Source organism: Protopterus annectens, chromosome 6.part0 (assembly GCF_019279795.1).
Source record: "Protopterus annectens isolate FY-2018-M chromosome 6.part0, PAN1.0, whole genome shotgun sequence".
NCBI lineage: Eukaryota > Metazoa > Chordata > Ceratodontiformes > Protopteridae > Protopterus > Protopterus annectens.
This window is the reverse complement of record NC_056737.1, coordinates 216820897-216837097: the sequence shown is the minus strand read 5'-3', so window position 1 is coordinate 216837097 and position 16201 is coordinate 216820897. Positions and strand designations below refer to the sequence as shown.

The following is a 16201-nucleotide window of genomic DNA, read 5'->3' as shown; positions in this document are numbered from 1 at the left end:
ACATTTGATTGCAAATGATCATATACCTATTGTTTATAATTAGCATTCATTGAAAGTTCAGATTGTCTATACTTTCTTGTATAAATGCTGTAGGGAATAATGTGAAACACCATGCTTTTATCTCAGAATATTTATATATAGCATTTCTAAATGTTTTTAATGTGTTGTATGTAGAATTTGTTGGACTACTGGTGTTTTTAAATAAATATTTAACAGTCACTTCATATTATTATTTAAGATTTATGTATGGTATATACTTTTTCTTTACTTAACTAAATGGAATTTTACAATAAACATACTGAAGTTTCTAGATAAGAAAATTCTACTCTACCATCTTTTCTTTCTCTTACATGATATCCCAAATCTGTTCTAGGTTTGTTGTGCTGCCATAAGAACTTCAAACAGTTATTAAATCATTTAATGTGTTCTTTAATAGACACTAAAGTTGTCTGTACAATGTAAAGTATTTTAATTAAAATAACCATTTTGATTAAGATTAACATATCTTCTACTGAAAATTATAATTCATTCCATTTATTATTGTTTTTATATTGTCAACATTTTTTTTATAATTAATTGTTGATTTTTGCTTATAATTGTATGTAAGAGTTACCACCAAATATTTAATTTACTATCCCAATTTAAATTCTCTGTTAGTTTCCATCAAATAATCTGTTAATTAATAATCTGATAGTTTCATTCTGATTGAACTTTACACCTGTCATCAATTCAAAATATTTTAATTATGTATGTAATATTTATTAGTAAATAAGCAATATTGCATATTGTTAGCTATACATTATCAGCAAATACGTGAATTATGGAAGTAAAATATTAATCATTTATTTAAATCCTACTGTAGCATTAAGTTCTACACAAGTGCTAAAAACATATAATAAAGGAGACAAGGGACAACCTTGTTTCATGCCCTTCCTTATCTTTATTGACTGAGAAATAAAAGATCCTAGTGTAACCTTAGAGAAGTAACTCTAATAAAGATCAGTAAGAGGTATACATTTAATTGGAAATCTGTATATTCTAATACTTTAAATAAGACCAATTTATTGAATCTTGACTGGGCTTAATAGTTTTTGTTTGCTATTAGCATAATCAAAAGTAATAATACTTTTGATACTATCCCCTGTTTGCTGGTTTAATCTGGTTTAATTTCCCTCTATTTATATAGGTAGCATATTTTTAATCTATTACCAATGATTGACATAAAATGTTTTTAATCATATTCTATATCGATATATTTCTATAATAAGAGCATATAGATGTATCTTTATCATCTTTTAATAAGGAAGAATTTATTGCATATTTCCATTATGGAGGCATGTTAAATATAGTTTAAATGTATGTGAATACTTTCTATATAATAATATTTTGAGGTAATGTTTTATATAATTCAGGAATGCTGACATCATTACCTGAAGCTTTATTTTTCCTTCAATGTTTTAATTTGCTCCTTTAGTTTTGCTTTGTTGACATGTTTTTGTATTTTTCTTATTTGCTCAAAATATTTTTGTATATTCCTATTTAAAAATATATATCAGTTACTTTTTTAATTTTCTGAACTGCTATTCTGTGCATAACATTTTTCAGTGTTTTTAAAACTCAACAATAATTTCTTCCACATCCACATTCCTTTTACTAAGAAGGGTATGTATAATGTTGCTGCTGTTAGTTCTTGTTTTTATTTATTTATTTTTATTCTTGATAATAATCCTTTTTACCCTTTTAATATTTCTAAATTTATTTTATCTATCTTTCCTTGCTGTTCCAAAAATTCTTTACCCAGTTTTTTGTCTCATTGTAAAGCCAAGTACAAATTTGTCCTATAAATATGCTTGCATTAACTCCCATGGGATCATATCAGAACCTTCACTATTTTTATTAAAGTCCAAGAAATCTTGCATTTCTGTTGGAAAACATTTTTTAAAAAATATATTTCTGTTGGAAAACATTTTTTTAAAAAAGATATTAACCATATTCCATACACTGGCAGTCTACTGAAATATGCCTTTTTTGTTTAAAGTCATCTTTACTGCTTCAACAATTGCATTATGGTCTTATAAATGGCATACTATCCCCAAATCATTTAAATTATAAAACCCATCAATTCTTGACTGCACACCAAATCTCTAAGAGTAATGCATGTAAAAAAAAAAAAAAATCATTAACATCTACTGTTGTGGCCATTTGCATTTAAAAACACACATTTTAAAGAACACATCTTATATCCTTCACATATGTATTGACATTCTATGATCCCCAGAATAACCTAAGCCCTTAAAATAGTGGCTATATGAAAACAAAAGGAAAACTAACACACACACACACACACACACACACACACACACACACACACACACACACACACACACACACACACACACACACTTAATATTAAAGACAAGTAAACTAATTCTCTTGCATGGGACTTAAGGTTCCTAATTTCAATAGAAATCTAGCCTTCTAGTTCTCTCTTACTGTTTTACACCCACATATGCTAGTTGTCCTTACCTTAAATATGCAGACCACTTTCTCTTGCACTCTTCATATATATATGTATATATGTATATGCACATGTATATATAAATGTGTGTGTGTGTGTGTGTGTGTGTGTGTGTGTGTGTGTGTGTGTGTGTGTGTGTGTGTGTGTGTGTGTATTGGTCCTTGTCAGATTACTGAAGTTTCAAAACTTTAAGAGTCATATGGTTAGTATTTCCTTAATGATTTAAACAAATCTGTGGGTCAGTATATTGTACCGCAGTACAAGGATAAAATGATTGACTTCAACAATTGGCTGAGCTTCTGGTGTCATTCTAAGGGGATCCAGTATCTGTCTGCTTGGGATGACATGGTTGACAGGCCACGATGCTTTGCCAGAAATGGCCTGCACCTGTGGCCCCTGGGATTCCGGATACTGGCTAAGGCTCTTGCCGCCTCTATAGTGCTTTTTTTTGGCAAGGTTCAAATGACAACTTCACCACCATAACAGGAACAGGCAAGCAAAAACTGAGGGTAATGCTACTCAATGCTAAAAGTCTAAATCTCAAAATGCACTCACTTGAGGCACTCCTTAAAATAGAGAACATCGATATATGTGCAGTGACTGAGACCTGGTTCAAGGCTCCAGAGGTCACCCCTGCACTACCAGGCTATAACTCATATCACACTTTTCGGCCATGTAACCTGGACTGGAACACCAAAGGTGGAGGTGTGTCCATATTCATTAAGGATATCCACACCTCCAGGCTTGTTGCTCAGCATAATGCATCCGAGGTTATCCAAGTGCAACTAACTCTGGGCATAACTGCATTACAAATTGTAGCTTGCTACAGATCCCTCACCATGCTCCAAGATTCCAACTCCTCTTTTCTTGATGTACTGGAAAATATTAGGGTTCAACCAAACACCCTAATAATGGGCGATTTCAACTACCCCACCATTAACTGGGAAAACTAATTGTGTAATTCATAAACTTGAATGCCCTGGATCAACTTGTCCACACCCCCACCAGGGGCAACAATATCCTAGACCTAGTCATTACCAACATGAGTGACCGGTGTTCCACACCTGAAGTCAACTCCTTGTTGGTCCGATCATACCATAAGCTAATCACCCTAGATATCCACATCCCGCCTCCACCCCCCATTAAGGAAACCATGGTAAAAAATGTCTCCAAAGCCAACTTCATGCTTCTTAAGACAGAAGTAGTGAACTTCATGACACCCATGCAGATGGACAATACAGTTACGACTGCTGAATCCTACACAAATGTACTTTATAAGCACTTACACGAGTACATGGATTGTGCTATCCCAAACAGAACCAAGACGCTATCCTCCAAAAAAAGGAAGCCAATCTGGTGGTCCCCTGCCATAAACAAACTGTACAACAGAAGGAAGAAATTGTTGCAAAAGAGAGTAAAACCCCATGAGTGGAAGAGCTCCCTGGTCAGCCTCAGTAAGAAGCTGAGATCCCTTATAAGATCCTCCAAAGCTAGCTATGAAAACAAAATCGCCACTGATTCTAAGGACAACCACAAAGTGTTCTATAGCTATGTTAAGAATCTCAATGGCAACACCCAGATCTGCTCTGAGTTACAGCACAACAGCATGAAAATTACAGAACCAACTGATATTGCCAACATCCTGGCAGATAGGTCCATTGCTAACTTTACCCCCCCATCACCCCCTAAAGGGCACATTTCTGTACAGGAAGAATGCAGAGTCCCTCTAATCACAACTACACAGGTAAAAGTTGCACACTCTAAATTCAAAAACACAGCATCCATGGGACCGGACAACAACCCAGGCTGCATTTTACACGAACTTCAGAATGAACTGGCTCCCCACTTAAGCATCATGTTCAGTCATAGCCTCACATTAGGCTTTGTGCCCACTGAATGGTGTACATCAACAGTTATACCACTCCACAAAGGGGGAGCCACCACTGATCCCGGGAACTATCGCCCTATTAGCTTGACGAGCCTGGTCTGCAAGGCCATGGAATGTATCATTATGGAACTCATAAACAAAGACATTGGTAACCTCCAAACTCTGGATCCCACCCAGTTCAGGTTTGTGAAAGGCAGATCATGCCTCCTGAACCTGATCGACTTCTTTGAGGCAGTCACCAAAGCCGTAGATGAGGGTAAGGTGGTTCACACAGCCTTGACCTCGCCAAGGCTTTTGACACCATCCCCCATTTTGGAATTATAGCTAAACTCACTAAACTAGGTATAAATCCCTACATCACAATATGGGTTGCCAACTGGCTCACTGACAGAACCCACACTGTAAAAGTTGCACACTCCAAATCTGACCTCAAACCAGTGACAAGTGGAGTACCACAGGGGTCAGTCCTGGGACCTCTCCTGTTTGGTATCTACTTCTCTGAAGTACAGGCTAACACAGAAGGCCTCTGGCTAACGAAGGTCACAGATGACTGCAAACTAGGAACCATAGTTGAGTCCCCAAATGATGTGGAAATCCTACAGAAGGGCCTCGCTGAGACAGATGCCTGGTGTCAGAGCCATGGCCTCAAGCTCAATGCCAAAAGTGCATTGTCATCCCCTTTGGTAAAAACTCTGTACCCATGAACTACTATATAGACAGCAGTCTACTTAACACCGAATGTGTGATAAGAGACCTTGGGACCCAGGTGGGCAGTAGTCTGTCCTTTGATAGTCACATTGCCACAGTAGTCAGGAAGTCCTTCTACGTGGCACACCTCATTATAAAAAGGTTCTCATCCAGGAAAAAAGAGGTCATTGTTCCCCTCTACTCGACACTCATTAGACCCATTATAGAGTACAATGCCCCTTTTGGAATGTACCTCACAAGACATCTGCAGCAGCTGGAAAGGCCACAGAAGTACCTCACAAAGAGGACTACTGGCCTCAGACAAATGCCCTACACTGACCATCTCAAAAAACTCCAGCTTTACTCCATAGCATATCGTCTACTCTGAGGTGATCTCTGCCTAACATATAAAGCTACGTCAAACCCAGAGCTGGTGGACATGCTACACCTAAAGAAATCCCAATCCCTCCGAGCTACATGGTCTAGGAACCTAAACCTTGTCACCACAATAAACAGGACATGCTGGAGGGATAGATTCCTGTCCCAGAGACTTCCCATACTCTGGAACAGGCTACCCAGCTATGTCAAGCAAAGTTCTTCATTAGCAAAAATCTTGATGAGTGGATGGGAAATAGGAAATACACCCTGGGGATCACTTCTGTGTCTCTGCTCGACAGTGGCACAGGAAAATAACTTTCTTGGGTGGCGTAAGCCAGGGAACCTTGTTGACTAGGCTTACTTAGGCCCTTGGGCAGATAGCTTAGTACCTACCTATGAACCTATGAACCTATTGACAAATTAAAATGTATTAGCCCTACCTTTCATTAAGATAATTTACATTTCTAATTCTCACACACAACTTGATTGCTAATTTTTCTTATTTAAATATATGCATTCTTATCAACATTAACATCATATCCTACAGCTATGGATTTTATAATAATCTCTTACTTCCATACCTCTCAACCTCTAAGAGCAAGAAATCTGGACAAAGCCATGCAAAATGGGGGCCAAAGGCCCAAAAATAGGGACACTTTTTAAATATTGCTCTTAAAAGCTTAGAAAGTTGATAGAATAACAGGTTTTGCATTAGCATGAATTTTCTGAAGGACATGAAGTCTGAAACTCAAATGTCTGTCTTTATTTTCTAACTTCAACCCCCAATGATTTCCAGAAAACCACAATTTTATAAGAAACAGACCAAAAATATGAGACAAAAATCTGGACATTCTGTGAAAATCTGTACAGGTGAGAGGTATGCTTACTTCCTTTAGAAAATCCATCCTGTCTCTGCTTATTGTTCTAACTTTCCTCAGCTGCCTGTAAGTGAAGGTTTCTGTTTGTTGTTTTTTTAGATTTTATGTGTGATTATTTTCCCTTTTGTCTTGATTGTTATTTGGGATTATTTTTGCAGTCAACCTAATGTTAAAGACATCAAGTTGTTTTACATGCTGGATTTCTCAGAGACTTGCCAAACTAACCCCTTCTGTTGCATTGAGGAATCCATAAAAATGGTGAAACATATCATATTTACAGATAGTGGAGTTTGGCTTTAAAAGCCTGAATACATCATTAAAGACTTTAACAAAGTAAAAAGTCAGTAGGAATTCAGAAACTTTAGCATTAGAACACTTGACTGTCCTTTATGGGTCATTTGAATTTATCCCATGCACATCCGTGAAATGAGGTTTAAGGTATTACACAGTGATGATTCTGGTTTATCTGGGGTCTTTGTTGTTGACTTTTTTGTCTTTTCCTTTTTACCATTTACTTTACAATTTTTAATCAATCTAGATGAATGACCCTTTGCCATACTTTGCTCACTGCTACTGTCTGCCCTAGTCTCCATAAACCCATTCATTCCTGTTATCCCTAATTAAGGGAAGACATGTGCCTCTTCAGGAAGAGTGCATCCTCAAGGCCTTTATCTGTTAAGACTGACAGGTTTTATTACTTGGATGCATTTTGAATGACAAGGAGGAGTGCCCACGTCATGCAGTAATTTTGCAGGTGGATCTCTTGCTCCAGAGATAATAATCTTGCATTCTTTAACTTCTGAGACAGCACAGACAGGGAGGGTGGCCTAATAGTTAAGGTGTTTGCCTTACAAATACAAGGTGCAGGGTTTGATTCTCACAAGGGATAATTGGCTAGGCTTAAAATGGCTCGCAAGGGCAGTTAGCTTAGTACTGATCTATGAACCTATAACCCCTTGTCTTTTTCATCTTGTTCTAATAAATAAAGCATCTCCATAATTCTCCCAATGAGAGAGTGAACACCCTTGCATACTACTCTTGCTACTCTTATATTCTCTGGAGAACTTCCTATTGGTTGTTATTTTAAGGGTGGAGAGATGCCAATAATCCTTGATCCAGTTAAAAAATGTTGTTGCCAAATCCTGTCCTCTGTACAGTTTGAAATACGTACAATTATTTTAATGAACTAAGGTTAGTTTGGATGTGAAATATTATGCTTTCCTCTTACCCTCTGAAGAGTACTTTGTCAATAAAACTGATTTAGCCATCAATTACCAATTATTTCTGTATCCTTCACAAAGGTGCTCGGAATATTATTATCTTAACCATTCCTAATCTTTTGGTCAGGATCTTGGAAACATTTTTGTGAGCTTCTCAATGATATTGGTCTATAGATGTTAAGTGCTGCAAGTTCCCTTTTAGTTTTCGTGGAACGGCAATAATGTCCTGTGACATTGATTTGGGTACTTGACCTACTTTATATATTTTTATGTAGCTGGTGGTATTTGTTTATAAAATTCTGCCAGGAACTTGTCTGTACCTGCTGCTTTGTTCCCTGTCAGAGCTTGGAGAGCTTTTTCTACTTCCAGAGGCTGAATGTCTCTGTATACTGTCTGTATCTGGCTGTCAGTGAAATAATATACTACATCAATTGATTTCACCGCAAACTGTTGTAGACACCTTGACTTGTGTTTAAAATGATATAAGACCTATGGACTTTGCCAACAGTTAACTCATTGTCTTTGACTACATTTCCATACTCTCCTGTAAGCCAGGCTATAGTATTCTTTAATCATTGACCTTTAAAGAACCAATAAATAAATTTGGGGTTCATCTCTCTGTGAAACCACCATATATGTAACCTCCTCATTAATTCCACTTCTGTTTGTGATGTTGCTAAAACTGTCTACTTAATGGGATACTGTGACATTACCTAAAAAAAAAAAAACAAAAGTCACACAATTAACATTCAAACACTGCTGCCAGGTCTTAATAAAACTGGCAACACTGTATGTGTTATAATGTATTTGTTGCAACCAGCAACAGACTTAAACTAGCATTCTCTTTATTGGATCAATGAAAAATCAAATTAATAAAAGCTCTTAAAATTTTAATTTCTATCTAACCAGTGAAATACCAAATGTTATAATATCGTATTACTTCTCAATGTCATTAATGACTTAACAGAAAACTTGGAATTTTAACATGTCACCATCAATTCCAGCAACACTGCTCTCATAATACTTCATTAAATAACATGTTAGCAACATTACCTTCTCTAAATATTACATTAACAGAATTAGTACTCAAAATTAGATGCATCATTTGAAACTTCTAAACATCTGTATAAAGCATTGTTAACATCCTCTTTAATTTTGCTGTGATTTTCTAGTCACATATTTAACTCTGCATTTTGTTTTCCTTAAATAAAATTTCAAATAATCACACTGCACTGCACTTAGTAAACTCTCATCTCTAAGTTACAGTCATAGCACTGATCAATAAAATAACATCCAGATTTTGAATGCTTATAATTACATTTATAAATGGCTATGTGATGCAACTGCAATGTTTAAAGGGATCATTTGATCCAAGTTCCACACCTGTAGAATTTTTTTTTTGGTACAAATTATTTTCTTTCTTAAAAAGTTTCCTTCTTATAACAAAAGCCACAAGTATCAATCAGTAACTCAAACATTGTTGTCATTTTAGAATAAACTATTTTTAAACGTATGCCATAAAAATCTGTTCTCTGTCATTCTCTCTAAAAATAAATTTCCTTTGCACCTTTATTCTCTATGTCCATAACAATTAGCATCCAAATTAACAAGACATTTTCCCCTTTCCACAAAAATCTTCACATCATACTCTCTTGCTCCAAATGAACTGTTTTACATTTTTCAAAATGTTTTTCTTAAAATATTGTTTTCTATTCTTGAATTCATCTTTAGCTATATTACTAACATCATTTGTTATGTTGGCCTCTAGGAATATTTCTTGTCAAGACATTTGGTTAAAGCCTTGAATCCCATTTTTTCTGCTGAACATTTTTCTGCATCTATTGTTCCCACAAATTCTATTAATGTCTATGAAATTTGCTCCCTTCCTTTTCTAGACATTGTAGTTGCAGTTATTTTTATCTGCTTTACAATATCTAGAACTTCATTTATATTTGGAATAGAATTTAATTTTCATTTTATAGCAATTGCTTATTTTTTCCTTTGGCAGACAATAGCATCAAACCTAGTAAGGCCTTTCTATGTCAAGGCAACTGATATGTTATACCAGCTCTTAAGAATCATTTCCATAGTTATAGCTGTTTGTTGTTTCCCAAATATTTATGGCAAAGCACTGTCTAGGGAGTGTTTAAAGTCTACCAACTCATTATATTCCCAAAATATATGTTTGTAATTATTACTCTTTTTTCCCCATCACAACCCCAGAATTTGCATTCCACCAGAGGAAAAATCCTCTGAAATCTACTTTTGGTATAAAAATACCCATGCAAACAGTTCCATACAAAAATCCTAAACCTTCCGGACTTTGTTATATATTTAGTAGTCTTACACATTTCTTCCCATTATTCCTTTGTAAATTGCCTTTCCATTCTATTTTTAATCTTTCTTAGCGTCCTCTGTGTGATTCTCATAGTTATTATGTGATATTTTATATGTCCTACTAATTATCTGTTTTTTAACAGCAGCTTCTGATTAGACTCCACTAAAAATGCTACGAGAGCTGGTCTTTAATTAGCATCCCCCATCCCTCTCTCTTTGCCAATATGCTCAGGGAAGGCTTTCTTTAGCCTGCAATTCAAACTTCTACTTAGCATCACCCCCTCTATTACCTTACATTCCAAAGTTATTTTCTCCCAGAACTTTGGTTCCTTTTATCATTTCCTCAAGTCAGTTCCAGCTCCTTCTTGCAGATATGCCTATTGATAATATCTTGTTTCTCTATTCCTGCACTGACTTGTTTCTTAGAATATTTTCTTCTACTTTATGAATATAATATTATGTGTGATTGTCATTATTTTCCTTAAGGACTTGAATTCAAAACCTTAGTCACTCTTCATCTTTTAATCCACCCACCCTCCATTTCATAATCTTCTTCTCCACTTTGATTTATAACTTTTGTCTGAGCTATATAAATATATGCGCCTTAACTATATAAGTCTAAAGTACTCCTTAAAATAAGGTATCGATAAACCACCCTGTTCTCTGTGGAGACTCGCCTTGTCCATTTTATCCGTTGCCATCTTTCCTTCCTCAGTACATTCCTTCAATTCTTTATATAATCATTATCTACAACTGCTTGATGGTTTGTCTTTGAGGATGAATGCAGTGTTAGGGAAGAGGAAGCCCTGGGGTTATGAGTCTAGTTTTGGCCAAATTTAAGACATACCTATGGAGAAGTTTATTCATAATCCTTTGCATGTTTAGAATCTGTTTTATTGTTGACTCCACCACAGATAAATGGGGCAAATGTAAGTCTGTCATGAGGGTGAAACATGCTGGGACTCAGATTTGTGATGTGTTGCAGTTTGGGATAGAATTAAATGGTGGTTCATAGTTGGACATAGTATTTGCAAAATGTAATAATACTGTAAACAGGAAATTATTCTGTGTGTGTGTGTGTGTGTGTGTGTGTGTGTGTGTGTGTGTGTGTGTGTGTGTGTGTGTGTGTGTGTGTGTGTGGCTGTGTGTGGTGATAAGCAAGGAGCAGGTGTGTGTGTGTGTGTGTGTGTGTGTGTGTGTGTGTGTGTGTGTGTGTGTACGTGTGTGTGCGTGAGTGTGTGTTTGTCTGTGTCTGTGTGGCTGTTAGAGAGAGAGAGAGAGAGAGAGAGAGACAAAGAGAAAGAGAGATTTTGAGTACAGAGTGTTTATTAAGCAGCAAACAGATTTTTAGTTGCATATTAGATAATTATACGAGAGAATGAAAGTTGGTGACAGAATTTGGAACCAGAAATTGGAGGAACAGTGTGATTCCAGCAGAGAGGAGAGAATGGGTTGAAATCAGAAGAGTGTAAAGAGTTGAAGAAATACATAAAATGAGAGTAGTTAAAAGAAGGCATTTGTGACTAGGGCTGGTCAGCTGTGATGGTTATAACACAAGGGAGTTGTTAAGGTATGATACTGACCATGAGAATTTAAATAAGATGTGGGTAATGGAGACCAATAAAGTAAGTTATTTTGCAACTTGTCAAGGACCCTGCAAAGGAAAGCTAAGGACAGTGAAAGTACTGTTGCTTTTGGTTTAGCAACCGCTACTAAGCTGATGAAATGGAGTACTGGCAATACCTTAGCCTTTACCTAAAGTACTACTGATATAAAATGTTAATAAGGTATGCAGGCAAGACAAATGTAGTAGAAATAGCAAGAAGTTAGCTTACACCTAAGGCAATGTTATTATGAAGTAGAGATTTTTTTTCTTGCTCTCTGTTCTACCGTTCATCATTAAGTATCTGTCTGTGAATCCCACCCCTTGACTTAATCTGGTGTATTACTGGAATGGACATGGAATAAAGCATCCTGGGGCTTTGTTCATCTGTGCATTTATTCAGGGGGTTTAATTTATGCCCAAACTGTTTCAATCCCCCCTCCCATTTGTGAGTCCATGGTTTAGCCTGGAGGGCTGATGTGCAATGAAGACATGCAGCATTTCACCCCACCTCTGCAGCATCTCAGCGATGTCTCCACCTTTAAACCCCTCTTTTACGCATACATACTTTATTCTGTCCTCAGCCTCCACAGGGATTATCACCATGGGTACCCATGTAACCACCCACCCACCCCTGGTATGGTAACTCCCATTCTTCACTGCCACTTTGTCAGCTGCTTCAGAGGCTAATTGAACACAGGTCACCTTGGCTGTACTTAGGGCTTTATCCATCTGCACCATCAAAGTGGCATAATATGAAGTAGAGATGCATTACTGTGACTCTTACCTTTGAGATTTCAGCTAAAATGGAGATGGCAGAGTGATACAGCTGTGCTATTATCTTAGATTACACCAAAAAATTTTAGAGAATATATTGGAATCTCACCTAGAGCACTGCCGAAGCAGAGATAAGTAATGTTTATAGTTCTCACCTACAACACAGGTAAATTGCTTGGAACCATTTCCAGTTTAGCTTGTGAGTAAAGTACTGTTGAATGGTCAGTACAATGGTGAATGACAAAATGAGGCTAACAGTGACAAAAATGGAGAAGTTGTCATAGACAAAGAAGATAATTCTAGATTCTTCAGTTCTACCATACTATGGATGAGATTAATGGTAGTATTAGCATAAAAATCTGGGGTTAAAATTTAGTCTTTGATCTGGATTTTTGCAGATGTATGGCTGTATTTAGGGTTGATGATGCAAGTAATTGGTAAGAAAGATGTTTTTTAGTATATGTAGGGATTTTAGTGTGTATGAAAATAAAAAAATGGAGCTGAGAATGTGAAGTAGGTTAAGGGATAAAACAGACCAGCAGTGTCCTCACTTCCAAAAACACACTGCTGTCCCTCAGGTAGAAGAGAGTAACAAGTGTGACAGAGAATTTAAGAAAATATTACTAGATAAGTCATGCACTGTTTTCTTACGTAGATGAGTCCTACACAGTTTGCATTAAAGTATGTAATCCCCTATTCATAGTAATGTAGGCTTTAAAAATCACTTTTTATCAATAAAGCCTCACACTATTATAACAAAGCTCTCTCTAGATCAATAGCTAGCTTTCTATACTGCAATTGTTAAATATATTTATTTTAAATAATCACTCAGCAAACATAAGTGCGTTGTCATCTTTGATTCTCAGCTAACTGCCAATCATTACACAACAACAACAACAACAACAACTCAAAAAGCTATACCTGCTAGCATCAGAATGCCTTACCTAAAAGCATGGTTAATTCACATTTTAAACTTCTGAAAATAATAAACAGGTTTATAAGCAACAAACAACAAACTGATGATTTTGAAGTCAGATGTGATGTTAATATAAGCACCATAGCGATTCTGAGACATTAAAAAAAAAATAAAATAAAAAATATAAGTAAGAAACATGAAAGAATTCAGTTTACCAAGATTTGTAAGTTTAAAAGTGGTGTTTGAGGGACAGAGAGAGAGAGAGAGAGAGACAGACAGACAGAAACAGAGCTAGAGAGACTATAAAACTGGCCATGCATCTTCTTTCAATGAATGAAGATATAACCTGCACAATTCTACTAACGTAAAGAATACTCACTGTGACTGTTTATGCAAAGAGTTTAGAAATGGATAATAAAAGATTGGAAGTTGTTTTCACAAAGGTCAAAATCTAAGTTTAAAAAGAGCTAATTGATGGGCCCCTTAATGTGAAACCTGCAGTATAGTTTTGTTGGTACTGGAGAATACTATTAGAGATATTTAACAGGGATGGAGGATTTCCTGGCCTTGTAAGAAGCTGGAAACAGCAGCAAATCTAAAGTGCTCAATACTGGTTGCTGCTGGAAGCCATATTTGTGTGATTGGTACAAAATTAAAAGGAATGGGTCACTGCATGTCTGAAAGCAAATGAAGACAAGCATTAGACAGACTAGGTTATTTGTAAGAATGTAGCAGTACTATCCCCAGTATTTACATTATGTAGGGGACAGGGAAAATTTGTAAATTTAGCCAAAGTTGTCTTGCCTCTGAGACAAATTACAGCACTAATAAAATGACTTATTTTACTTGTTTGGTGCACATGGAACATGTTTAAATGATTGTTTTTCATTTCCAAGAATGAATTGTTAATTCTGAAATTAGTTTACATGCAGTTAGTATAGTCAAATCATTCCCTGACTATTCTTCATCCTAAGATTGCATGTTTATAAGTAATTTAAAGATATATGAGAATGGTCTTAGAATGGCAGAGTGACAAAAAAAAGAATGTAAAAAGCTTAATGGCACTAAGAATGTCTCTGAAGCATGAAAGAATTAAGAACTGACTGATGACTATTCAACAAATAGACTGCAAAGACCAGTAGTTTGTTTTATTATGACTCATTTATTTAACATTTGTTTACCGGGAAAGTCCGACTTGGAGCAAAGGCAATTTTCAGCAGAAGCCCGGGGAGAAATGCTCCAGATGCATGTCTTTAAATTATGCGAGGAAACTGGAGCACCCGGAGGAAACCCACAGGAATGCAGGGAGGACATGGACTCCACACAGAAGGCACCCCAGCCAAAAATCAGATCGGAGAACCTCTTGCTGTGAGGCGACAATGCTACCGCTGCATCACTGCACCATCCATTTATAAATGGGAAAGTGTACAGAGTTGGTTTAACATTCTAAATTATTTTTTTTTAATATTATGACAATTCCACATAGTCAAGGTTTGGCATATGCTAGGATTTGCTTAGACTTGCTGTTGGAAATTCCAAGAGATGAAGCCCAAGTGACCAGACTCAGCCCACACAAATAAATTCCAACATAATACCCCCCCTTAAATGTGGAGCATTGCTGTTTTGTAGTGGAAAATATTTAACTTTGGTCTGATCTACATTTTTTGTACACACAGCCCATCTGTTGTTTTAAGGTATGTCATATTTACTGTGAACCAAGTTTGGCCTTGGTTTAAATTGTAACTCACTTCTAGGTTTAAAATACTCTTTACAACAAGTGATGCATTATTTGCTTGTTGTAACATGTTTTTTTTCTTTGATTCTGAAGTCTGCCATTTATGCTGTGTGATGTTTTGAATGACTGCATATGCATATTGGGGTAACTCTTTATTTAAGATGACCGTCATGTTTATTTCTGTCACATTGTTGGACTTTACAGCTTTTTTCTTTTAAGAAACAGAATCAAGGACCAATATATTTTAAGTTGAGACTTTTTATCTGTTTGGATTTGGCATGATAAATTGTGTTACATCATGACTGAGCTGCAGTATTCTATGTTCACTTGTAACACAGTGGAATCATTTTTTAGGTGCAAATGGTTGCTTAAAAATCAGCTACAAAGCATTGTGGGAATTGACACTATAAGAAGACAAAGTCATTCAAAATAAATGCTCATATTATGATGATATGCTCAGAAACATATTTTCTTCTGCCCTTTCTGAACTGTGTATCATTTTTATGGCAAGATGCAAATTTAAGCATTGGGCAGGAACTGTTAAGCATTTTCTGTGCTCTTATTAATGTTGCTAAGCACTTTTTCGTTGTGTGGTGAGCTAAAATTTGAGCTTTTTTAGAGGTGAGTTGCTTTAAGTTGTTTCATTACATAGCAACCCCCACCCCCCAAAAAAAAAACAATAGTTGCCTGTTGTTTTCTTTTACTTTATAAGCAGCAGCCATTAATGCAGCATGTAGCTGCCTAAGACATTCGCCTTCAGTGGTGCTGATTTAACTTAATAAAGATTTCTTAAGACCACTGACTGGTCTTTTTTACTAACATAATCCATGTCTCCTACAAGTGAGTTCCTATGAATGTGTGAGGCGAGGCTTGCCATTAGGGCCACCAGTTAATAACAAAGACAGCTGATGCACAGTAACGTGTGGTACTGTGGATCACTGCACATTTATGCCGAGAAGTTAAATGCTTCCCATTGAACGTTGCAGAATAGGACGAGTGTACCTCATAAAGCTTAGGGCCTCTAAAACAAGTCATTACATGGAATCAGGCAGATTAGGAAGTTAAGATGGAGGCTAGAGAGGCACTTGAGGGTGACATTAACATAAGGATTGCCCACACTGCTGGTGTGATTAGGCAAGTATACCTCAATATCCTCTACCAACAGGAAAAGCCAGTGGACATACTGGACTGGATAATGGACATACCACAAATAAAAAGCATGTTTTGTGCTGTGGCCTAAAATGGACAGTATGTTGTAAGAAAC

General features: G+C 36.3%; 1 protein-coding gene across 1 annotated transcript in view; it reads left to right on the top strand.

The window, feature by feature from the left end:
- LOC122804222 (deubiquitinase DESI2-like) overlaps window positions 1–16201 on the top strand; it is a 1210954-nt gene that overhangs the window by 740992 nt on the left and 453761 nt on the right. The gene's annotated exons all lie outside the window — the stretch shown is intronic.